This window comes from Sminthopsis crassicaudata, chromosome 1 (assembly GCF_048593235.1).
Source record: "Sminthopsis crassicaudata isolate SCR6 chromosome 1, ASM4859323v1, whole genome shotgun sequence".
Taxonomy (NCBI): Eukaryota; Metazoa; Chordata; class Mammalia; order Dasyuromorphia; family Dasyuridae; genus Sminthopsis; species Sminthopsis crassicaudata.
This window is the reverse complement of record NC_133617.1, coordinates 529,151,497-529,177,032: the sequence shown is the minus strand read 5'-3', so window position 1 is coordinate 529,177,032 and position 25,536 is coordinate 529,151,497. Positions and strand designations below refer to the sequence as shown.

The following is a 25,536-nucleotide window of genomic DNA, read 5'->3' as shown; positions in this document are numbered from 1 at the left end:
TATGACATAGCCTGTTCTCATATTAGGATTCCTTGGTTGGCCACTAGATGATGATTTGTGTAATCATAGCAAGCAGTGAAAATGGCCTTGCACATAATTGACATTTAGTAAATGTCTATTAAAAGTGAACCAAACTCAATTTTCTTATCCCCCCTCAAGAAATCTGGTAGTCATAGACATCTCAAACTCAACATTTCTAAGACAAAGCTGATTATCTCTCCCCTCCCTAAAACCCCCTAAACTTTACTGAACTTTTCTATCTTTCAACAGCATCTAATCCTATTAGTCTACCAGGTTTGCAGTCTCACAGTATCATTCCTGAATCCTTACTCTCTCACCCTATATGGCCAATCAGTCTCCAAATCTTGCCCTTTTAGCTTCATAATATTTCTTGTGTTTATCCTCTTCTCACTACTCTCACACCACCACTACCCTCTTGTTTAGGCCCTTATTACCTCTCATCTAGATGACTGCCATGGCTTCACTAATTGCTCCTTGCCTAAGTTTCACCCATCCTTCATGTAAATGCTTAAATAAATACAGATATAATCATGCTGCTACTATTCTCAAGAGCTCCAAGGCCTTCCTATTTCCCCTACAATCAAATTTCTCTGATTTTTAGTGCATTCAGATGCTGATCTACCCCATATCTTTTGTAAGTTATCTCCCCGCCCTTTCTGAACTTATGGTTTGACTAGACTGTCCTGACTATTCCTCATATAAAATAACACTACATCCCTGCTCTCTGTACTGGCTCTCCTGAGTCTGTAGCACACTTTCTTCCTTTACTTCCACACTTCACAAAACCCTCCACTTCCTTCATGTCTCAGTTTAAGTACCATCTTCTACAGGAAGACCTTCCTGATCTCTGCATGTCTGTTCCCTTCTTCCCAAAATGCCTTATATTTAACTACCTCATATTTATTTTGCATTTATTCTATAAACACATAGAAATGATTAGTGGACAGACAGCTATCCTTGAAGCCAGAAAGATTGAAAGTCAAGTCTTTAGGCTTCTTAAGTGTTCTAGGCAAACTCAAAATTATGGAGAAAGTGCTGATCTGCATTGGGAAAGGGAATTTCCTCATCTGTGCCACTGAAATCACAGATCTAGTCATCCCTATAATTATATGTATATATATATATATATATATATATATAGATAGATAGATAGATAGATAGATAGATAGATAGATATGTTTTATCTTCCCTCATAGAATGGAATATATATGTTTTATCTTCCCTCATAGAATGGAAGCTCCTTGAGTACAAGGATTCTTTTTGGTATTCTCATACCTAATACCTAGCACAATGTCTGGTATATAATAAGCACTTATTAGAGGCTTATTAATAGATCCACCCTCTGTCCATAGTATCTTCCTACTATTCTTCTGTTGAAATATTTCCTGTTTGCCTTTCTTGCCATTCTTAATTACTTTAGCCTAGTCTAATTCCTTTTTGAGATCACAGGTTCAGGAAAAAAGGATCTTAGAAGTTAAAATAGCCCAAATCCCTCATTTTATAGATAAGGAAAATGATTCCCAGAAGATTAAATTATTCCAAAATTTAGCAACAGAACTAGGAATCAAACTCAAGCTCTAGGATTCCAAAATTTAGCACATAAACTGCTATTATCAACTCATACTTGAACCATCAGAATAGATTCTTAATATAGAAACAACACACACAAATATATATGTATGTATGTGTATACATGTATACATATATGTATACAAATATATATGTATGTGTATATATGGATACATATATATATACTCATACTATATAGTATAATATATATCAATATGCAAATTTAATGTTTACTAATTACTTCCCTGTTCTTTCCATATTTTAATCTTCTTCAAAATGTCTTTCAACAAGACCCACTCTGATCAAAATTCTCCAGGAGCTTTCCCCATTGTCCCAGTATGTTATACAACCTTCAGCTGGGAAAAGAGATAACTAGTTGTAGATAAACTAGTTTATAGGGTTATATAGCTGAAAAAGGCAATAGGGCTCATCTAGTCCAACTATGTCAATTCAGAGATGAGGAAACAGGTCAAAAGAGCCCAAGTGACTAGTCGAGATTATATAGGCAAAAAATGGCAGTCGCTTCTCACATCTCAGGTCATGTAATTTCATATCTGGTACTCTTAAGTGTCTTAAGTGATTTCTGAGACCTTTACATATAGAAGAACGAGGCTCAGAGAGGTTAAGTAAACTTTCCCAAGAACATCTGGTTAGTAACAGAGTTGGCATAAGGACAAGGGATACCCAGGCCAAGGCTCTTATATATGCCACGAAATTGATTTCATCATCTACTTTCATGATCCTTGCAGTTATCTCTGAGCCTCAGTTCTCCCAGCAAGGTGATCCAGGACAGTTCCAATGGTCTTGTGATGGAAAGAGCTATCTAGATCCAAAGAGAGGTCTGTGAGGATAAGTTTCTAGCTTATCCTCATTACAGATAAATGTTTGCTGATGGTTTAAAATAGATATTATTTATCACTTTAAGGAAAGTTCCATTTATTCTTGTTATTTCTAGTGCTTGTATAAGTTTATTGTAGTAATTTTTCTGCATCTTTTGAGATAATCACATGACTTTTGTTGTTTTTGTTATATTAACATGGTCAATCATACTAATAGTTTTCCTAATACTGAATCAAGCTTGCATTTTTGGGTATAAATCCCACCTGGTCACAGTTTATGACCACTGTGAAATATTGCTGTACATTCCTTGCCAATGTTTTGTTTAAATTTTTTTTCTAACAGTACAATTGGTCTATAGTTTTCTTTCTCTCTTTTTGGTCTTCCTTCTTTAGGTATCAGCAAACACCACATTTGTGTTGTAAAATGAATTTGGAAATATTCCTTCTTTGCCCATTTCCCCTGGTTTATGCCCTATTGGAATTAATTGTTCTTTAAGTGTTTGATAGAATTCATTTGTGAATCCATTTAGTCCAGGGGATTTTTTTCTTAACGAACTCACTGATGGCCTATTCAATTTCTCTTTTCTGAGAAAGGGTCATTTAAGTATTCTATTTCCTTTTCAGTAAATCTGGGTAATTTACGTTTTTGTAAAAATTCCACCATTTCATTAGATTTCTGGGCATATAATCAGGCAAAATAATGGTTAATTTTCTCTTCACTGGTGGTGAATTCACCATTTTTATTTTTATTACTGGTAAATTTTTATTTAAAAACAAAACAAAACAAAACATTATCAATGATTTGTCTATTTTCTTTACTCCCAAAAAAGAAATCAACTGATGATTGCTAATGAGACGAGTTAATAAAAACTTAATTACAATTCCAGGCAGCTTTTAATTAAATTAAAAAACAATACTCAAAAATTGTTAGGATTACAAGGTGAGAACTCAGGTTGTCTGGACAGTGACAAGGTGAGAATTCAGGTTGACTTGACAATTTTCTGGCTCAGCCCTTTGGTTCGGGCCTTTAAAGGGAGTTTACACCTTAGGAATTCTAAGAGGAGCAAGTTCACTGGTGGAAGTATTTCCCCACGCCCCATTGAGTTCTCACATGCCTATTCTCTGGGAGAATAAGAGAAGGGCAGCATTGGGTCTGAGAGAATCGACTCTGGGATAGAGTTTTGAAGCCAGGCAGGCTGAAAGGAAACCAGTCTGATTTGAGGAAGGACAAGAGTTGGAGGAGATTCAGAGCTCCCAAGAAACCTGCACACAGAGGAAAAGATTTTACAGATTTCCTCCCAGAGAAGGATCATAACTGAGCAGACGACCTGTCCCTCACAATTCAACACAATTCAAGAACTTTACATATTGGCGTCCACAATGTGGGGCAAGGACTTTTGCTTATCCTGACAGGGTCTTATTCTGAGCCCTTCAGGAGCTAGCCCAGACCTTCGCATTTAAGGACTTATTCTGAGCCCTTCAGAGGAGCTAGACTGGACCATTGCAATTTGGTGCCCGAACAGGGACAGACATGATCCTGATTCCAGGGGAAAAACCCCCGACCCAGAAGCAGGTCGTCTACAAATGATTTAGCACCACATGCCCCAAGAACATGCGCTGCACTCCGGGTGAGAGGCAGCCCCCCTTTACGGCCACTCTCCAGCCCCTGGCACCCAGAGGGCCAGGCCCGATCCCCCCAAGCTACCCCCCCCTCCAGCCGGAGCGAGGGGAGGGGGCTATGTCAAGGGCTGACTTTCAATAGATCACAGTGAGGGAGCTGCTCTGCTACGTACAAAACCCTGACCCAGAAATAACAGTATAGAGCAGGGGTCCTCAAACTATGGCCTGCTGGCCAAATGCAGTCCACTGAGGACGTTTATGCAGCCTGCCGGGTTAGCAAGGCACACTTCCGGCACTGGGCTGAGGTTCATAGTTTTTTGTTTTAACTATAGTCAGGCTCTCCAACAGTCTGAGGGGCAGTGAACTGGCCTCCTATTTAAAAAGTTTGAGGACCACTGGTAGAGTATCAGGGCTTTTTAAACTTTTTCCACTTACAACCCATTTTTATGTGACTCCAGGTATATAGGTATACAAATCAAACAATTTTGCGACCCTCATGTTCAATTTTGCAACCCTATATGAGGTCTTCATCCATAGTTTAAGAAGCTTTAGTATAGAGAACATGGCCCAAAACAAGAAAATTTCAGTAAGAGAGTGCTTGAAATGGGACTTGATGGATGGACAGATATAAAATAAATTATAAGAAAAAAAAAAAAAGACTTTTTTTTGTATGGGGCAAGCAACATAAGCTTGGAAAGGAGAAATAAATTATGAAATGTTCTAGGAGGAGTAAAGGTCAGCATGACTAGATAACAGGATACAATTTAGAGAGTAATAAGAGAGTTACTTCCGGAAAATTAAATCAGAAAACTTTAAACCTGATTGGGGGGGAAGACCCTGAATATGTCCTCTCTGACTTTGGGAGGAAAGCCATGGGGTGAACTCTTGAGAAACTCTCTTCTGGGAGAAGCCTGCCTCAGGGAATCAAGATAAAAGTGGCTCCATTCTGTTATCTTGGTGGTGACTAGCTGCACCCTCTACTGAGTTGAAAATTAGTCCAGGACCACTTCTACTAGCTGGAACTTAAGTGGTCTCATTCAACTGGAAATCTTGGCCTTCCATTGAAGTAATCTCATTCAATTGAAACTTCAGCCTCAGATTTCCTATTAAAAGGCAATTTAAAACTTTTTTTTTTTTTTGGTAGAAAGTCCAAAGCAAGATTATGCCTTGTCAAGGAACCTCTCCTTGCCATTGCTGCTTGCCAGGATTCCTGCCTGCTGTGAAGACATTCTTTTCTTACCGATAACCTTTTGATTTCCCTGCCAGGAACCTGTCACAGTCTTCCTAGCAAAGGTGACTTTTGCAGTGACAACAATAAAACTTCCTTTTTTTTGCCACTAATATTTTGGATTCATGAATTCTTTCATGTTGAACCTGCACTGACCAGAAGGGGATTCTCACACCTCAACTCTCTGCACTGCCACTAACCACATCAAACCTATGTACTCTGTCCACTGTACTACCTAATTCTTGGCAAGTAGGCAGTACAGCAGACAGAGTACATGAGCCCAGAATCATGGAGACCCGAGTTCAAATCTGCTCAGACACTTCTTAGCTGTTTGCACAAAGGCAAATCACTTAACCCTGTTTATTTCAGTTTCCTCATTCACAAAAATGAGCTGAAGAAGGAAATGATAAATCTCTCTGTTATCTTTGCCATGAAAATCCCAAATGGGTCATGAAAAAATGGGGTATAACTGAAAAGGGCTGAATAAAACTTCCTGACTTTAGTGCTCTACAATGATACTCTAAATGCCCCAGAATCAATGATAGAGAAGACTTAAAAGGTGACTCATTGAGATAGCCAACTTGGGCTTGGGAGGAGAATGATTTTATTGATGAGAAAAGGAAAACCTGAACAGATCAAGATAACAGACTAGGGAAAAAATAGCTATAATTGTAAGTGTAAACTTTAACTATCTTGTAGATATCAGGAAATATTTCAGAAAGAGGCTGGAAAGTCTGGGTAGAAGAATTTGAAAATAGATTTGGAGTAATCTACATATAGTAAAAAGAGAGAGAGAGAGAGAGAGAGAGAGAGAAAGAACTGTGCCTTGGGTTGGGTTTATGGAAACATAGTATTCACTTTTACACAAAGTATGTTTTAAAAGGGATTCTTGTTCAGGTATAGTTTGGACTAAATGCCCTCGGAATTCCTTCTTTATTGTGCAAAGAAAAGAATGCTGCTTTTATTAAGCCCTTTTAATATGTTGGTGAAGGAAATAAGGCTAAGAGAAGACATATGTGATGCTGGACAGAATGCTAGACTTTTGTGTCAGAAAGACCTAGTCTCACTCCTCCTCAGGCAATTTAGTAGTTGGGGATCTCTGGGCAAGTCACTTTAACTTCTCTTAGCTTCTGTTTCCTCATATGTAAAATAAGGATAAATATATTATTTATCTCACAAAGTTGATGGGATCAACTGAGACTATCTATATAAAGCACTCATCAAAACTTAAAGTACTATATAAATGCTAGCTATCATAACCATTATCACTACTCTCATAGTCATCATCATCTTTAGCCAAGGTCACATAGCTAGTTGGTGGAAGAACTAGGTAAGAGCCTACATTTTATGAGGCCTAATCATCAATATCTTCATATTCTGAGTTATGACAAATTAGATCAAAAGAATTTCCTAAACAAGGTCTTTATGGGGAAACTTTTCCAAAGCTTGGGACAGTATGAGGTATAGCTCTCTTTAAGTGACCTCAAGAACAATCTTTTCTAATTTCTCATTATTCCAGTGGATTCACTGTAATCCATTATATCAATCTGTAAGTCTACTGCCAAAAATTTTAGTCTCTGGACACTCCTGTTTTGCAGCCATAATCCTGAAATAACTGAGTCTTTACTAGTACAAATTTGTTAATTTCAAATCATTAGAACCCTTCCTGATGATAACTAGCTTTCTTCCATCCCCTCCCAACTTCCTCTTGTAACAAGGAAACTTGTTACTTACTGCTCAAGATGCTTACTCCTCAGCCTTAATGAGAACAAAAGGATCAGGAGACCATAACTCACAGTTATGATTTAAACATCACTAAATCTTGCTCTAGGCCTCAGCTCCTTCATCTTTAAAATGAAAAGGCACTTTTCCAGTGCTAACAGTATATGATGTATGATCCTAAACTCACAGACATTTCCTTCAACTATTTTTTCCCAGTGGTAAGAACCAAACAGAATTTACAAACTTGCCCTTAATGTATATATTTCTCAGGTCAATTTTGCCCCATTCTGTCTACTGAAGAGCTGTTTGTATGCCCATTCTATCTCTCTCTTGAAATGTATAGTAGTAATGGTGGGATATTATCTCTTTTACAAATTATAACTTGTTTTTAATTTTTCCCATCTTTTTCTGCCATTTTCTTCTTTTACAAAGCTTAAGTTTTCTCACAAACTTTTCTCCCATACTTTGCAAACTTTTCCTCAGTACTCCTTTCCCTTCCTTCCAGCCCCACTTCAGGAAATTATGTCTACCAGGCATACAACACCTAAACATGTCTTTTAATATGAATATTGTACATGTAAAAACCATATTATATTTCATAATTCTACAGTAAAGTCCTTTACAGCCTATCACAGCATCAATATACTATATAAATAGTACTTATATCTATCCAAACATATCTCCTTAAAGTATACCCTTCAAAAAATGAGATACTTAAAAAATACAAATTTTAATTGTTATAACAAACAATAAGAATCATACAGAGGCAAAATGAAGTAAGTAGGTGAAGGAAACTGAGGCAAACAGGGTTAAGTGATTTGCCCAGGGTCACCCAGCTACTAAGTATCTGACATCAAATTTGAATTTCTGAAAATGAATCTTTCTTATTTCAGGCCCAACACTATCCACTGTACCATATTGCTGCCCAACTGCATACATTTTTTCAACATATTGATTAATTTTGCTTAACTATTATTTTTTTTTACTCTGTCACAAAGGTAAGGCCTCTAGGAGTGGGAAAACATTGAAAAACAAATGATTTAAAAGAGAAAATTTCGCCCCTCAGCCCATTTGCCATAACCTGGCTGCTGCATAACCGTCCTCAGTCTGTAGCATCTGGCACTCGGGCAGTAGTTTGAGAACACCTGGGAGTATGGGGCAGCTAGTTGGTGCAGTGGATAGAGCATCAGCCCTGAAGTCAGGAGGACCTACTTCAAATCTGGTCTCAGACACTTCATACTTCCTAGCTGTGTGACCCTGGGCAAGTCCCTTTAGCCCTAATTGCCACAGCATGCATGCATGCATAAATAAATAAGTAAATAAATTAATTAATTAATGCTAGAGTGGTTTGCCATTTTTGGGCAAGTCCCTTTAGCCCTAATTGCCACAGCATGAATGCATGCATAAATAAGTAAGTAAGTAAGTAAATAAATAAATAAATAAATAAATGCTAGAGTGGGTTGCCATTTTTTTCTCCAGTGGTTTAGAGCAAAAAGAGGTTAAATTGCCAGTCCAAAATCACAAGTATCTGAGATCAATTTGAATTCAGGTCTTCCTGATTCCAAGACCATCACTTTATACCTATGAGCCACTTAGTTGCCACCTGTGCAGAACAATCACATTTATCTTTTAATACTGACCTCAAAAAAGAATCAACCTCTTGTCAGAAAAAGGTGCTTAATACCCCTAAAACAATTAGAGAACCCTAGAAAACAGAATAGGATTAAAGTGCTAAAGTGTATAGCATACAGTTTTCATATAAAAGTGAAACCATAGAGGCCCAGGAAGCCAATAGGATCAGAAGAAAACATTGCAAACATTTAGTTGAAAGTAGGAGAAAAGTAGGATATTTCATAAGGAGAGAAAAAAAAAAAGTACCACTAAGCTCAATTTGTAGAAAGCAAGTAGTTCAACATGACTGGGGGGGGGGGGGGGGGAGAGATACTTGTTAAGAAGTGAGAAATACAGTTGGATAAATAGGTGAGAGGTGGTATTACTGAATGGACTTGAGAGGGAGAAAAACCTATAGAGAATTTAACTATAAACTACTGTTATAATCCAGATACTGGCTAATCAGGGCCTGTACTAGGATGATGGGATAGAATACTGACAGGATTTTGTAACATCTTGTAAGGAGGTAGAGGAAGAGAGAGAACAGTGAAAAGTGAGTCCAAAGTTTGAGTCTGCAGGACTGAGAGAGAATGATGTTTTCTGGGTAATGCCTGCCTTTGCTTCCCATACTATTCTTTTTTTTTTTTTTAAAGTTGTTTTTATTTTTTTTCTGATTATACATGTATATTAACTTTAATACACATTTCTTCATGATTCATTTTGGGAGAGAAAAATCAGAACAAAAGGGAAACCACAAGAGAAAAAAATCCAGGAAAAAAGCAAATTATATAAAATATATATATATATATGTATATATATATATATATATATACACACACACACACACACACACACACACACATTATATAAGTTATACATATGTTGATTTACATTTAATTTCCATAGTTCTCTTTCTGGATACAGATGGCATTATTATTGCCTTGGATCCCCATACTATTCACTACTCAAAGCAGTCAGATTTGAGGCCACACTCACTCAAGACTGATTTTGATGAGTAAAAAAAAGAATATATGTAGCTAAAAGAGAAAAAGGAAAGTGTCTTAAAATTAAGTCTTTCAAGTAGCTGTTGCTGTCATGGGAGTGTCTGCCTTCTAGGCTCTCTCAAATTCTACAGAATTTCTGATCATCTGATCTTAACTCACTCTTGCCCACACATCTCCTATACCTCTTCTAGTATCTGTTTGCATGGATTTTATACAACTCATTAACTCTGATATTTTGATCTCCACTGTTCATCTGACTAATACCAATATCCTTGCATTTTCTGTGTGATCTGCTCCCTCATAACAAGAGTTCCACTGAGTTCTTGTATTTCTCTTCCCCAATAATGTGCACTCAGTAATACTACTAAGAGAGAGACAGCTAAGTTTGGAGGGAGAAGATAATGATTAGTTCATTGATTACATTTAGAGTTTGGAGTAAGCAAAACATCCAAAGAATATCTAGTAAATATTTAGAGATATGAGACTGAAATTGTTTTCTACTTTCTTGCTCCTAAAACCAACCACATCTCCAGACAAGAACTGGCAAAACTCTGCTATTTACCTCTAGAAAGGAGTGATGGACTCAAGGTGCAAAAAGAGACAAAAAAATGACAAACACAGATATTGTAGGAATTTGTTTTGCTTGAGCATGCCTATTTCTTTTGTTGTTAATTTTACTTTTTAAAGCTTTTTATTCTCAAAATGTATTTATAGTTTTCAACATTTCCCCTTGCAAAACCTTGTGTTCCAAATTTTTCTCTCTCCTGTCCCTCTACTCCTCCTCCCCCCACAGAAAATAATCCAATATATGTCAAATATGTGCAATTCTTTTATATATATTTCTACAAGTATCTTGCTGCAAAGGAAGAAGATCAAAAAGGAAAAAAAATAAGAAAACAAAACAAGTCTACAACAACAAAAAGAGTCAAAACATTATGTTGTGATCCACACTCATCCCATAGTCTGGGTGCAGATGGCTCTCTCCATCATAAGACTATTGGAACTGGCCTGAATTACCTCATTGTTGAAAAATGCCACGTCCATCAGAATTGATCATTGTATAATATTATTGCTGTGTACAATGTTGTTTTCGTTCTACTCATTTCATGCAGCATCAGTTTATGTAAGTCTCTCCAGATCTTTTTAAATTCATCTTGCTAATCGTTTCTTATAGAACAATGATATTCCGTAACATTCATATATCATAACTTATTCAGCCATTCTCCAACTTGGGCATCCACTCAGTTTCTACTTCCTTGACACTGCAAAATGGGCTGCTACAAATACTTATGCACATGTGGGTCATTTTTCCCTTTTTTATGATCACTTTGGGATACAAGCCCAGTAGAGACATTGATGAATCAAAGCGTATGCAGAGTTTGATAGCCCTTTAGACATAGTTCCATATTGCTCTCTAGAATAGTTGTATCAGTTTACAACTCCACCAATAATGTATTAGTGTCCCAGTTTTCCCACATCTCTTCCAATATTTATCATTATCTTTTCCTGTCATTTTAGCCAATCTGAGAAGTATATGGTGGTACCTCAGAATTGTCTTAATTTGCATTTCTCTGATCAATAATGATTTAGAGCATTTTTCATATGATTAAAAATGGTTTTAATTTCTTCATCTGAAAACTGTTCATATCCTTTGACCATTTATCAATTGTAGAATGGCTTGTATTTTTATAAATGTGAGTCAATTCTCTATATATTTTAGAAATAAGGCCTCAGATGTAATTTTTTTTCCTGTTTGCTGCTTCCATCCTAATTTTATCTGCATTGCTTTTGTTTGTACAAAAACTTTTACACTTAATATAATCAAAATAAACATTTATATTCCATAATGTACTCTAGTTCTTCTTTATGACTATTAATTTTAATATTTTTGTTTTATCAATAAGGGATGGGAAGTGGTAAAGTCTTCTGACACAATAGCCCCTCAAAAAAAGGTTCAATGAAGCATTTAAAATATGCAGAAGAAAATATGAAAAGAGGTTGATCTGTGGTATGGATTAAGTATACAACAAGACAAATGACTTTAGTAGTCTTATGTTTGATAACCCCAAAAACTCATGCTGGTAGGATGAGAATTTATTATCTAACAAATAGAAAAAAGGGGAAAGTAAGCTGGGAGAAACCAAGTATAGAGAAGCATCCCACACTTTATATCAAGATAAGGTCCAAATGGATACATGACAGACATTAAAAATGACATGACAAATTAGAAGAATGGAGAAAAATTACTTTTTAGATCTATGAATAGAGGAAGTATTCACAACTAAACAAAGGATAGAGAATAATGCAAGATAACATTTTGGGGAAAATAAAAGCAACTAAAATTAGAAGGTAAACAGGTAAATGCTTCTTTTTTCAGCAACTTATGCTAGTAAAATCTTATTTCCAGAAAATATAAGGAACTAATTAAGATCAGTAAGAGTAAGAACCATTCTCCAATTGACAGAAATGAAAAGAATTAGCAGTTTTCAGAGGAAGAAATTGAAGCTATCAATACCCATATTTAAAAAAAAAAAAATCCAAATCACTCCAAATCACTAAGTCAGAGAAATGCAAATTGAAGGAATTTTGAGGTTCACAACTATTAATTATCAAAGATGACCAAAAAGAAAAATGATAAATGTTGGAGGGGGCAGTTAGATGGCACAGTTGGATAGACTACTGGCCCTGAAGTCAGGAGTACCTGAGTTCAAATCCAGCCTCAGACATTTAATTCTTCCTAGCTGTGTGATCCTGGGCAAGTCACTTAACCCCAACTGCTTCAGCAAAAAAAGATAAAGGTTAGAAAGACTGAAGAAAAAAACAAGGAGGGGCACCATCAATGCACTCTTGCTGTAGTATGAACTGGTTAAGTAAGGTATTCTGGATCAATGAATGCCCCAAAAGTTACTAAACTATGCCTGATAATACTATTTCTAGGCCTATAAAAAAGAAAGAGGAAAAGGACTTATATGTAAAAAAAATAATAATAATTTAATAAATTATAGAAGTTCTTTTTACAGTAGCAACTTAGTGACATTCCCATCAACTAGAGAATGGCTGAATAAATTATGGTATAATATGATATAAATGTAAGGGAATACTACTGTGCCATAAGAAAGGATGAAAGGATGATTTAGGAGAAACATGTATACATGTATGAACTGATGAAGGGTAAAGTGAGCAGAACAAAGAGAATAAGTTTTACTATAACAACAATTAAGTTTGAAAGCCAACACAATTATCCACTATTGTCAATAGGATTGATATAAAGCAGCATGCTACCTACCACCTGGGAGATGGTAGACTCAGGATACAGGAGACACAATTTTCTTGGATACATACAATGTGTCTCTGTCTCTCTCTACTTCTGTTAAAACCTATTTCCTCCTCATGGGAAGGAGGGAAATTGATTTTTTTGTTAATTATACAAGATAAAATCTAATTTAAAAATATCAGCAAGGCCAGAAGAAAATGCAGACAAGCAAAACAATTTGGCAAGTTATGTAACAGAAAGGTGATGGATTAATATGCATATTGAAACACATTTCTGGATGTGCTCCATATGCTTACATATTATATTGGTTTTCTTTTCTTTTTTCACCCACTGGAGGGAAAAGCTATAGGAAAGAAAAAAAAAAATTTGATAAATCAAAAATTTTAATTAAAAAATTGATGTTGAATTTATCAAATGTTTAAAAAGAAAAGCATACTGTACATAAAAAAGATGTGCAATTTCATGTGTATTCTTTTTGTTGTTGTTCTATTCTGCATAAGACAACGATTATTTTATTTACTGTTTATTAAATTCTGGATTAAATTAAGAGTTCCAAGAAGCTATAGAAATTTAAATTAGAAAATTCTAGATATAACTCCCCACCCACAAAAATACCCCAACAAAACAAAAGAATGAAAATCTTAATTTAAGAATTTTGACAATATTCCAAGAGAAAAAATGTAAATTTTGATTCGTTAAGAGTTAAAAAAAAAAAAAGCAAAGTTTAATAAAATGAAGAGAAACCTCAATAGGAAGAGACAAGGATGATAATTTTTAAAATTACAAGATATAAAGAAAAAAAGAACAGGACATAAAAATTAACTAAATTTTCTGATGAAGAGGGGATCCTGGATCTGTGTTTTAAGTGGGATAGGGAAGCATTTCTTCTATCAAAGCAGCTGAGCATCTTCTCACATCATTTCAGAGATTAAGTAATACAAGGTTCAATTCTTTTTGGGTAGAAAGAGACCATAGGTTCACTAATAAGAAACTTAAAGAGACCTCATAGGATAAGTCCTTCAGTACTAGAAAGTGAAAATTTTAAGTGGGATGACACAGAATTTTCTTCTCTCTCCACCATAGCTTTCAATTAACAACTATTCAACTTGGCATAGCAAAACACATTGGTGAAAAGGGAAACACAGCAATATTTCCCTTTTTTGTTAAATAAAACTTCAAACATTCAGAAGAGAAAATAATCTTGTAGAAAATCCAAAATAAAGATTTCTAGCAAATATGTCAACATAAAAATGTAAATCAGAATCTAGTTCCCCTAAGAAATTCTCCAGAGAAGATGAAAAAACTCTGGAAGAAGCAGTGATGAATCAAACCAAGGGAAAACATTAAGTTTCTCTAGACTCCAACCCAACACTGAACTATTTCCAAGGATAATAGTATCACTTCAATATATCCCTTTCAGACCTGCACAACTTTAACAAAAAGATAGTTGAGAAAAGCCTTAAAGCCTTTAATTGAACTTCATTTGAGTTAGAAATGGTAAATCTCTAGTCATTTTTGAATGGAAGAAACAAAAAGGAATATGCATATCCTAATCTATACATGATATACTTTGTACTAGAATATAATAAATAGAAAAAAGAATATTAAACACATCCTTTACTGATCATAACAATAAAAATTATAATAAAGTATATAGACAAATGAAGAATAGAAAATATAAGAGACAAAGAACAAAACACAAAAATAACAATTTTTATCAAGGAAAATGAAAACAGTATGTCAATATACCAGAATCATCAGAATGCAGTTAAAGTAATTCTTAAGGGAAAGTTTATATCTCTAAATATTTTCTTCAAGAAGAAAGGGGAAGGGAAGAAAGAGAGGACGACAAAAGCAAGAATATCAGTGAGTTGGAGAGAATATAAGAGTTGAGGATGGGGGGATAGGAAGGGAGAGTGAGAATAAGTCCCAGAGTCAAAAAAGGGCCTGAGTTCAAATTTGATCTCAGATCCTGGTCATTAAACCTCATTGCTTTCAGAAACAAAAAAAAAAACAAGGCATGTGGTGGTGCAGAAAGACAGAGATAAGGATAAAAAGGGAAAAAAGGGAGAAAGAGAATGCTCAAGTCCATACTAAACAAGTGTTTCTCTTTTAATTCTCACTGATTTTGTTTTGTACAAAAGTTTTTCATAGTGATTTAGAGCTGGAAGGGACTAAATGCTATCAAGCCCAACCCCCTAGAGTCTATTCAAGTCATCAGCTGCATAAAAGCCTCTGACCTTAAGAATTATATGGAGTGACAAGAGAGTCGGGTTGCTTATTGTGTAATGAAAAACAAGTCATTTAAGCTTTGCAAAATTTCCATATTCACAGCCAGTATAACTTATTCAAATAGAGGGGTGTTCTAGGAGTCAGAAGACAGGAGTCAAGTCTCAACTGTATTTAACATATTTTAGTTGTGTGATTGAGCAAGTCAAGTCACTATAATTCTCCTGTGCCTCTAAAACTTGTAATTGTTAGAACAAATGCCAATCTGCACTTTTTTCTATTCCCATAGCCAACATTGTAATATAGTAATGGGCACTTAGGTGATACAGTGCTGGGCCTGAAGTCAGGAAGATTAGTCTTTTGGACTAGATACTCAATAAATGTATGATTCTGGGCAAGTCACTTAATCATGTTTGCTCAGTTCCTCAACTGTAAAATGAGCTGGAGAAGAAAAGGCAAACTACTTTAGTATCTTTGCCCAAACAAACAAACAAATAAGGTCACAAAGTCAGATACAGCTGAAATGACTGTACAACATAATACATTAATATCTAAACTAGATTTCTAACAGGTTTTCAGTGTCTCTCTGTTCTTCAGCAACCATCCATCTCAATTTTTTTAAAAATCCATTCAAGATTTCGTAATTTTTACAAACTGATAAAAAAATCTATTGAATTACTCCAATCACAGCAACAACAAAAATAATGTAAGAATCTAATGAATTTCTCTGATCATGTGTCTTGAGTAATTCAGAAAAATAAATGTTTGACTGGAAATAAAGATGGATTGGTTTGTGAAAACATTAGATATCCAAGATAGTTTATATATTCCTTTGGGATTCACACAATGTAAAGAAACCTAGAAGAAAGTCCTCAAAACACTGCCTGAACACTCTGTGTAGATTACAAAAGGACATAGCCAAGAGTCACACAGCACAGACAGGCAGAGAATGAGGGGGCACCAACAATGAAGCCACAATCCACTCTCACACACAATTTTTTGTAACTTATAGGCTTCTAAGATTTATAAATAATTACACTCCCAAGAAAAAATAGTTCACAAATTTATACAATCACAAATCTTTATTTAACAAACAATCTTGTGAGGAAGATGATAAAGGTATTATTCATATTTTTACAGATGAGGAAATCAAGACTCAGAGATGTAAAATGGCCCTAGCTCATCTAAAAGCCACATCTAAAGCTCATCTAAAAGCTTCTGAATATTCTTTAGGCCAGAGATCTTGGGCTAGATTCCAGCCAACACAAAAACAAATAGGAAGTTTCAATTTTAAGATGCCATCACATTTGTACTTCTTCTCTTATAGAGCTGTTGGAAGGAAAGAAGTACTTTGTAAATCTCAAGGTGAGTCATCACTCAGACCAGGAAAAATCATTATGGGAAATAGAAATTTGGGTTTTTTAGGCTCATAAGATCATGCTGAAAGGATCTTAAAGGTCATCTATTCCAAACTTTTTGTTTTATAGGAGAGGGAATTAAGATCTAAAGAGATTGACTGGTCCAAAGTTCCATGGCTTGGCAGAATTTGAACCCAAGTCCTTTAACCCTTATCCAATATCAATACTGAAAGATTATTTAAAAAAAATAAAAACAAAAACAAACCCAAACCCAAACCAGTATATCTTACCTCTCCTCTCTCTCTTTTTTTTTCTTTAAAGAGTAAAAGTAATTCCAGTCACTGACCTAGTATCACAAGGATTCTCAAAACCCTATTAATCCATTCTCTATCCCCAAGCTAGGCAAGATGTAAAGTTGGTTGTGGATGGATCAGTTTTCTGGGATTTATATCAAGAAAAGAGAGGTAAAAAGGAGCTGAAAGGTCTAGCAACTTGTAGCCTCTTCATTTACTGGAAATTTACAAATTGTGAAGCTTGAGAGTTGTGGGAGATAAGATCAAATTTGATACTCTGGTCTCATTAACTTGTCTACATTCTTTTCTCTCTCCTCAATTCCCTTTCTGAATAAAAGTCAAAAAAGTCTAGTGAGTTAAATGTTGCTATAATCAGTCAACTACATGTCCAGTTAAAAAACCTATATGAATCTTACTGATGGGTTATGTTACTTCGGTTTTAAAGATCTGATGTAGATAGCCCTCCCTAATCCCTAACCCCTTGGATTACCCCTTCTACACATGACCTTGCTTTGGTTCAACTCTAATACTCTCTCCAATTTATTTTTCAGGTGTAAAGAAGGGACTTGTGAGTTAAGAAATCTAAAAAATGCTCCAAAGAGAAAGGATTCTAAATGTTATAACATCTAATGCTCAAAAACTACTGAATATTAACTTTTTATCTCCGACTTTAAAAGCACAATATTACATTTTATGAAACAAGAATTTGACTCTGCTGTATGGAATCATTCATCTCACCAGCATACACCAGCAAACTTGCCAGAGATACCAATTGTTCCAGAACTCCCTACCTACTAAAGTGTTGGCAAATTACTTTCTGCTTAAGTAGAAGTGCACTTATTTCAATTTTCCAAGAAAGAGGCACTTGGTCCTATTGGATTTAGGGGAGAACTGGATTAGGGTAAACAGGTAGGAGATAACAGATAATTAATTGCCTCCTTCTTTATATTGTTTGTTCCTGAAAAGAAAATCTCCCCTGATACTACTGAAGCTGGTAATCTACAAGCCACCTCTTGCTCCATAGTCCTAACATTCTTTTTTTTTTTTTTTTTTTTAATTAAAGCTTTTTATTTTCAAAGTACATGTATGGATAATTTTCAACATTCACCCTTACAAAACCTTTTGTTCTAATTTTTTCCCTCTCTTCCCTTCATTCTCTCCCCTAGATGGCAAGTGATCCAATATATGTTAAACATGTGCAATTCTTTTATACATATTTCCACAAATATCAAGAAAAATCCGATCAAAAGGGGAAAAAAATTAAAAGAAACAAAATGTAAGCAAACAACAACAAAATGAGTGAGCATGCTATGCTGTAGTCCACATTCAGTTCCCATTGTCCTCTGAGTGTAGATGGCTTTCTTCAAGACCATTGGAACTGAATATCTCTAACATTCAAGGAATAGGAAAATAGCAATCAACAGTAGTTTGACTCAAGCCTGAAGTCAAAATAATTTGCAGGAAGTTAAGTCAAACTCTGGCCTGGTAAGCCTCATATACTGCAGTATAAAGTTTGAGAAAATGCTCTTATGTGAAACTCCTGGCATTTGAGTTCTCAAGTAGCTCTCCAGCACTTTAGCCTGGTTAGTCAGAAACTAAGCTAACTGTCCTAAGGAATAAATATTAAAAGGATGAAAAGAATAAAAAAATCTAAAAACCTCCCCATAACCAGTCATTTCTCACTCCCTGTGACTTCAAATGGAGTACTGCCAATTCAGTATGGAATTATTATGCCTCCTGGTACACTGGCATCATCAACATTTATTACAATATTGTATTATCAACTACTTCTCATTTGGTTCAAGCAGCTCCATATTAGTAGTATACAGAGGCCTGGATTAGTCATAAAGTTCTGGTTTTATATCCTGCCTTTAACATTTATTTACTAATTGTGTAACCCTGGACAAACCATTTAATTGTTCTGTTCCTCAGGGTCCTCATCATTAAAAAGAGAGAATTAGATTGGATTAGCCTCTAAGGACTTTTCCAGTACCAATTTTTGATCTATTTCCCCAAATTAATATTTTTCATTTCATAAAATTGAATTTTGGCTAAATTAAAACAAAAGGAGTAAGTATAATATAATGGCAAATGTGCTGTACTGCAGAATCACAAGATTGGAATTCGAGACTCAACTTTGTTACTTAACTAAAAACTTTAGGCAAATTACAATCTCTTTGGGTTTCAGTTTCCTCAGATGTAAAATGTAGAGAATTAGACTAAATTCCTTCCCAGATCTAACATTCTATTTATCTGTCAATTGATTCTTAATATTCTTAGAAAAAATGTTGGGAGGCAGCTTGGTATAAAAATGGAATGTTGGATTTAGAATCAAAAGATTTGGATTCAAATCTCATCTGGCCCCTACCATTATTTTTTTGGACCTTGGTTTCTTTATATTTAAGATGAGCGGTGTGAAGGAAGTTGGAATGAATAACTTCTTAGGTCTCCTTGACCTTTTAAGTCCCAATTCTTCTGCCTTTAGTTAAATAACCAAAGTTCTAGTTTTAAGACTTTTAGTTTCTATTTGAGATGTAATTATGGTAGCAAGTTTTATTTGAACACATTTCATTGGCAACTGATCATTTTTTCCTCTGCTTTTAATTTCTACACCCAGTACACTCCTACTCAGTTTTCCTGGTGAAAACCTAAATAACTTTCCTTATTAATTGAACATAACAATGGGAAATGTAAGTAAAACATTTAGGTGTTGGCATATTTCATTTGGATTTATTTGAAGCTTTTTATTTCTTGTTCCAAATTTTAAATGCATTAATAACTAACTGCAAGACTGACTGCAACATACAAATCTTTATACCATAAAAAGATACTTTCTGTAAATTTGTCTATACCTAAGATGTTGGATATAAGTTTAGTGGAAAGAGAGCTGGCTGAGATTCTTAAAGTCTGCTCTGCCTCTTACCCTTTACCAAGCTCCTATCTAAAGACCCTCAGGTTTCCTCATCTGTAAAATGAGGAACTAAAGGATTTCTCCATTTTTTCTCAGCTCTAAAACTCCTTGATATAAAAACAAAAAAGTCAAATTACTGTGACAATAGAACCTCTTTTCCAAGACACGAACGGAGGCATTCCAAATACAAAATCATTGTTTAAACCAATTTGTAAGCGATCCTTATAAATCGATTTTGGCTTCCCATTCACTAAGTACCCAAGACTTAAACTGTGGGATGAAAAACTCAACAATTCCTACAACCAAATTCTAATCAGACCAACCGAGAACAAAACAATACAGTCATTGGAGGTGGAGGGGACTAAGAAATAGGCAGAGGCCATACAAGGAGGATAAAAATCAGCACACTTGTTTCTCGTTCAAAACATATTTGCTAACTACTCCAGAATTTATTGCATGGAGAACTTTGACCTCTGAGGAAGAGGGAGCCAACAATCCGAACAGGTGAACTTAGCGCGTAGCCACAAACCCAACACAAAAATTAGTAGGTCGAAGAGGTGGACAAGGAATAAAAGTCAATTCATTGGTATCTGGTTCGAATCCTCCCTCTACTTACTACTAATGTGACTCCAGGAAAGTCACTTCAAGTGCCTGGCTCGGTCAACAAGCAACGAATACGTCAAGTGCTTACTTCTGTGTCAGTCCCGGCTTTCATTTTTATCTGCATTAGGGGAAGGTTAAGGCTTACTTACTGTACGGAGCTTAAAGACTTAGTTACAGTCTTAATTATTACGTCCGACACCTGCCACCCCCCTCATAAATTTAAACCCATTGTCTCAAAGAAGCTACTCCACACAGCAGAAGCCTCGATCGGTTGTCACATGAATGAAATCTGCACAGGATTTAGATTCGATGAATTTCCTCTCCAAGTAGAGAGACGCTAAGGCAGGGGACAAGGCTTTCCCCGGCTCCCGATTCAGATCCCAGGCAGTAACTGCCCGCTCCCGCGTTTCGGACTCAAGGCATGAAGCCCTCGTCCCACCCCGCCCCCCACCCCGCCTCGGTCCTAGCCCGCTGGCAGTTTAGACCCAAGGACAATTTCGCAGCCCGGAGCACGGAATCCGGGGGGAGAACTGCGCCAAGGGCAATTTAACTGAGCGTGGGAACCGCCCTCCGCCGGCTGAGGGAAGCGCTGGAAGTGAGCACTTCCAGCCCCACGGCTGGGCAGCCGAGTGAATGGGGGCCCCGCCCGGGCCCAGCCGTAACGCACTCCCGGAGTCGCAGTGCCAGAGATGCTGCGGGGGTCTGTACAAGGGGGCGTCGCTCTCGGCCCGATCCCGAGTCCAGTCCGGGGCGCTCTCAGGCCAGGTACAAAGCGGCCGAGATACCGGTCCGGGAGCGCAGTGGGCGGCGCCCGCCTCGGCGAGGCTGCGCCGGTCTCCCTGGAGATGGGGGGAGAGCCAATGGCCGGCAGGGGGGTAGGGGCGGGTGCTTACCTGGGTCCGTGCGCTGGGGATCCTTCCCCGCGCCGGTGGTCAGCACCGCCTCGGTCAGTCGCCACCACGGTCACGACTTTCAATTTCGGTTTGCTCACAGCCAGCTCCCGGACCTCAGAGATAGCTCTTCAGGAGCTCTCTAACCCCACCCCGTCCCGCCCCGTCCCGCCCAGACCTTTCCCTGCCTACCTATGTTTTCCCCACCCCTCCCCACATCTCCGTTCCGTTCCGCCCCGCCCCCTCTCTTGCCCCGCCCCACGTAGTACGCCTGCGCACAACCGCCGCGACGATCCACCTTCTTCTTTTTTCCTGCTTAGTGCGCACGCGCAACTTTCTCCAGCCTTCCTGGTTCTCCTACCAGTCTTCCTCCAACCAAATACCAAGAGTGAAGCCGGGAGGGAGGAGCGCGGTGGAGAGGAGTGGCCGATTCAGCGGACTGGCCGGCCCACCCGGGGTGGCTGAGCAGAGCAGGGGAAACCGACGCCACCCAGCGGTTTCTGCGCGCGTCGTGATCGCGACTCCGCGCTACCGGAAAGAGGCTCGTGGGCGCTGGTCGCTAGAGTGAGTGGGAACCGGGCGGTTGTGCCCTCGAGGCCCGCGGGCAGGGCCCGCTCCGAGGCCCGCTGGCTGCGTGGTCCGGGTTAGGCCCGGAGCCTGGAGAGCCGGCGGAGCCGGCGTGTGGAGGAGAAGGCCGGGGGAGGGGTCCAGTGTAGTACGCACGGGGCCCCCTGCCCGTCTCTGGTTTCCCCCCGAACCCTCCGGCGCCTCCACTGCCTCCGTCTCCTCACACACACTCTCAAAAGTCTTAGTGTAGTTTTAAGCTTTGGAATTCTGTGAGTAAGTTTGTGGGATATGTGATCTCTATTTTACACCCACTGTGAGATGTATTATACACACTGCAGATGCGGGTCATTATACATTGTGGCATTGACCTCATATGTACACATTGTGTAAATGTGTTTCTGAATCCGTAATCCCTGATGTATTACATATTCTAGGCAGTGCGGTCTATGTTACATCCATACACTCTGTGAAATGTATCTATATGTATACTCCTGTATTATGTGCACGGATATGTCCGGATACTCCGATGTATATACTGCACATATATGTGAACGATGAAGTATCCGTTTGTGAATGTGAAATATGTGCGCTGGGAGATGTCTCGTATACAGTGTGGGACGCATGCTCTGTATTGCATACACACTGTGATTCTTGTCCATTCTGTGTGACTTCGTCGTAGTTTTCCTGGCAAAGGCACCCCAGTGGTTTGCATTTCTTTTTCCAGCTCCTGTTAGACATGAGGAAACTTGAGGCAGACAAATGATTTGCCCCCTCACCGAGCTGTTCAGGTGCTCCTGACTTCAGGGCCGGCGTTCCATCCCCTGTCACACAGCTGTCCCACACACTACGTAGTGTGTATGTGTGTGTGTGTGTAATCTGAGACATAGATATATATACGCCGTATGTGGTATGTATCATATACAGTGTATGATGTATTGTACATGTCAAATATATGCGGTTTATGATGTGTATTACTCTGAGGCGTGAAAGAAATTCGGTATCCCAAAGGGTGGTGTCCTAGCTTGAGGGACAATCGGTGCGAAGGAATAAAGATGGGAGAGGAAGCTGTGTGTGTTCAGAGGAGCAGGTAGGCTATATTACTCCGTAACAGAGTATGTGGGATGCGTATAGCTGAGCATATAGGAGGCTGGATAGAGGACTGGCCCTGACGTCATCTTTGCCCATCTCACTTCCATTAACTGCACAACAAGGAAGTGGCTAGCCACTTGCCAAGAAAACCCCCAATAGGGAAGCTCTCCAACCAAAGGCACACAGGGAGGCTCCAAGGTGGGTGGGATATTTAGAGTTAGTGTTATCTTGATGGATGGCTACTTTCTGGAGACCAAGATGAAGTTTAGAAAAACAGCTAGGTGGGAAATACTGATAGAAGACTAGGTAAAGGGAATTCTTTTAAGATAACAATTGCCTACTGTTAAAGCAGAGGGTTTTTTTTTTTGTTTGTTTGTTTTGTTTTGTTTTTGTGCCTTGGATCCACTTGTCAAATTGGTGAAGCCTATGGATACCTCAGAGTAATGTTTAAAAATATGTTTAAAAAAATACACAGTATTACAATGGAAAGCAATTATATTGGAATACATTAAGTACCCTTCTCTAACATAAGTTTGTTCTTTGGGTTTACTAGACCCAAACGGACCCCTTCATCCACCTTCTGACTATAATTGCAGCTAGAGATTTAGGGAGAAATGACCAACATTTAAGAAGCATGTCTTACACACTGCGTTTACTTCAGATTAGTAAATGGCATAGCTAGAGAAAAGTGAGGAAAAGCTTTTTGAAGGAGGTGGTAGTTTAAGATGATTAAGATGTAGATGGAATTAGAAGGTATTCTGTGTGGGAGGAAAAAATACATAAGCATGATACACTAAAACTGATTAGAACAGTAGGTTCATAACAGTATGTTAATTGAAGAATCAATTTGTATTGATAGGCAGAGGCCAAATTATGAATGGCCTTAAAGTCAGGGAGAAGTATTTGTATTTGGTGTGAGAATCAATTGAGGGCTATTGTAGATTTTTGATCCAAAAGTAACATTATAAAGTATCATTTAAAATAGATTAGTTGAGTAGAAGTATGAAGAATATATCTGACAACAAGAAAAAGAGGAAAAGATTAGAGAGTCCATAGTGGTCATCTGGGAAAATTTTGTAGTAATTCAGAGAAATTAAGGTTCTTAACTAAAGTTGACAAAGGCTAGTAAAGACAGGGAGAGGTAAAAACTGCCTACACCTAGTTAGCTCTTGCTGAATAACTTATTATACCACTGGCATAATAGTAGGTCACCTAGAAGTTCACAAGACACAAAATCCAATAAAACCAAGAGTAATCATTAATAGTTCAATGTTTACTTGGGAGAATTTCACCAGCAGAGTCCCAAATTTGTGTGCTTGGCTTTTTTCTGTTTAATCTTATCAATGACTTGAACTAAATATCTTGGTTCAAGTCTCACCCCTAATATTAATAATATGCTAGTTCTATAGTAAAGTGTAATGAGCAATTATAAGATTGCAAGTTTTAGAGAAGATGTCAACATGCATTGATAACAAACATTTATTTATGTTGGAAATAACTCTATGCATTATGCTTTAAAATCAAAATCTGATCTGATGCATGTTTTCATATGGCCCGTGAGTTAAGAATGATTTTTACTTTTTAAGATATAATAAAACTTGATTTAAAAATGCAAAAAACATTCTTTGATCTTGCTTTGTACCAGTGTAATCCCTATTCCTTATTCATGATTTAGTATTTAGAAAAAACAGCATGAATGGCATGCTCATCATATTTTCAACTGACCAAAAACTGGAAAGGATAGCTATCAGAGATAAAAAAAGAATTTAAAAGTCTTGACAAGATTATTGTGCTGAATTTTGTCAGTTTACAAAAAAATGTAAATAAACTTTACAGTTGAGTTTTAAAAACCCTCATAAATGCAAAATATTGGGTGCAAGACTAAATTGTAGTTAATCTGAAAATTTGGGGATCTTAATGATGTATATTAGGAGATCAACACTGTAATAATCACAACAACCTTAATCTAGTCCTAATCATTGTTCAGTCCATATATTTGTAGTGGAGAATTCAGTTTTAGCTAGGTACCACATTTTAGGAAGGATATTGATATACTTTAAGAATGACTTGAGGAGAGGGTGTCCAAGATAGTCAACCTTGTTATGACCTTGAGATGTTGAGTCATTTGAAGGAACTGGAAATTTAGCTATATAATATCTAGTTGAAGGAACTAAGGAATTAGGAGTCTTTAGCCTACAGGGGAAAAGCATCAAGGAGAGAAGAATATACATGATGGTAGTTTCCAAGTATTTGCTCTTATCGAATATAATCAGATATTCTATTTGGCTTGAGAAGATAAAACTAGGAACAAGTAGGAATCACAGAAGAGAAAATTTAGACTTGATAGAAAAAAGCTTCCTAAATATTAAATATATGCAAAAGTAAAATAGACTGCCATTAAAAAGTAGTTGATTGCTCCTCTGAGGTCTTAAAGGAAAAACTGGTAGAATATGTTATACAGAGGATTCTTGTTTAGCTATTAGTTGAACTAAATGACTTCTGAGAAACCTCTATCTCTAGGTTTCTGTGATAAGGGCTTTTATTAGGGTTATGATCATTGAAATAGAAAGGAATGGAGTTACAAGAAATATTTTAAGGAATTAATAAATCTTTATTAATATTTTAGATGTTGAGAATGGAGGGGAAAAGATAGTCAAAAGAGGATAACAAGATTTCAAATTCAGGTACCTGAATAGTTAAAGGAAATT

General features: G+C 37.1%; 1 protein-coding gene and 1 long non-coding RNA gene across 7 annotated transcripts in view; one reads left to right on the top strand and one right to left on the bottom strand.

Moving 5' to 3' along the window:
• The window catches only part of TDRD7 (tudor domain containing 7), a 93,914-nt gene extending 72,220 nt beyond the window's left edge, over positions 1–21,694 (bottom strand). Inside the window, exons 1-2 of one of the 6 annotated variants that reach the window (XM_074281815.1) lie at positions 21,471–21,694; positions 20,296–20,400 (exon numbers count right to left, since the gene is read on the bottom strand). The gene's annotated coding sequence lies outside the window, so the exon portion shown is untranslated. Of the gene's footprint in view, positions 1–20,295; positions 20,401–20,949; positions 21,118–21,175; positions 21,398–21,470 lie in introns of those variants that run through there. The other 5 variants (XM_074281813.1, XM_074281817.1, XM_074281818.1 and 2 more) reach the window with 5 other exon arrangements.
• Positions 21,695–22,744: 1,050 nt separating this feature from the next.
• Positions 22,745–25,536, top strand: part of LOC141550813 (uncharacterized) — a 57,396-nt gene continuing 54,604 nt past the window's right edge. Inside the window, exon 1 of the long non-coding RNA XR_012484686.1 lies at positions 22,745–22,826. This is a non-coding gene — a long non-coding RNA (uncharacterized LOC141550813). The remainder of the gene's footprint in view (positions 22,827–25,536) is intronic.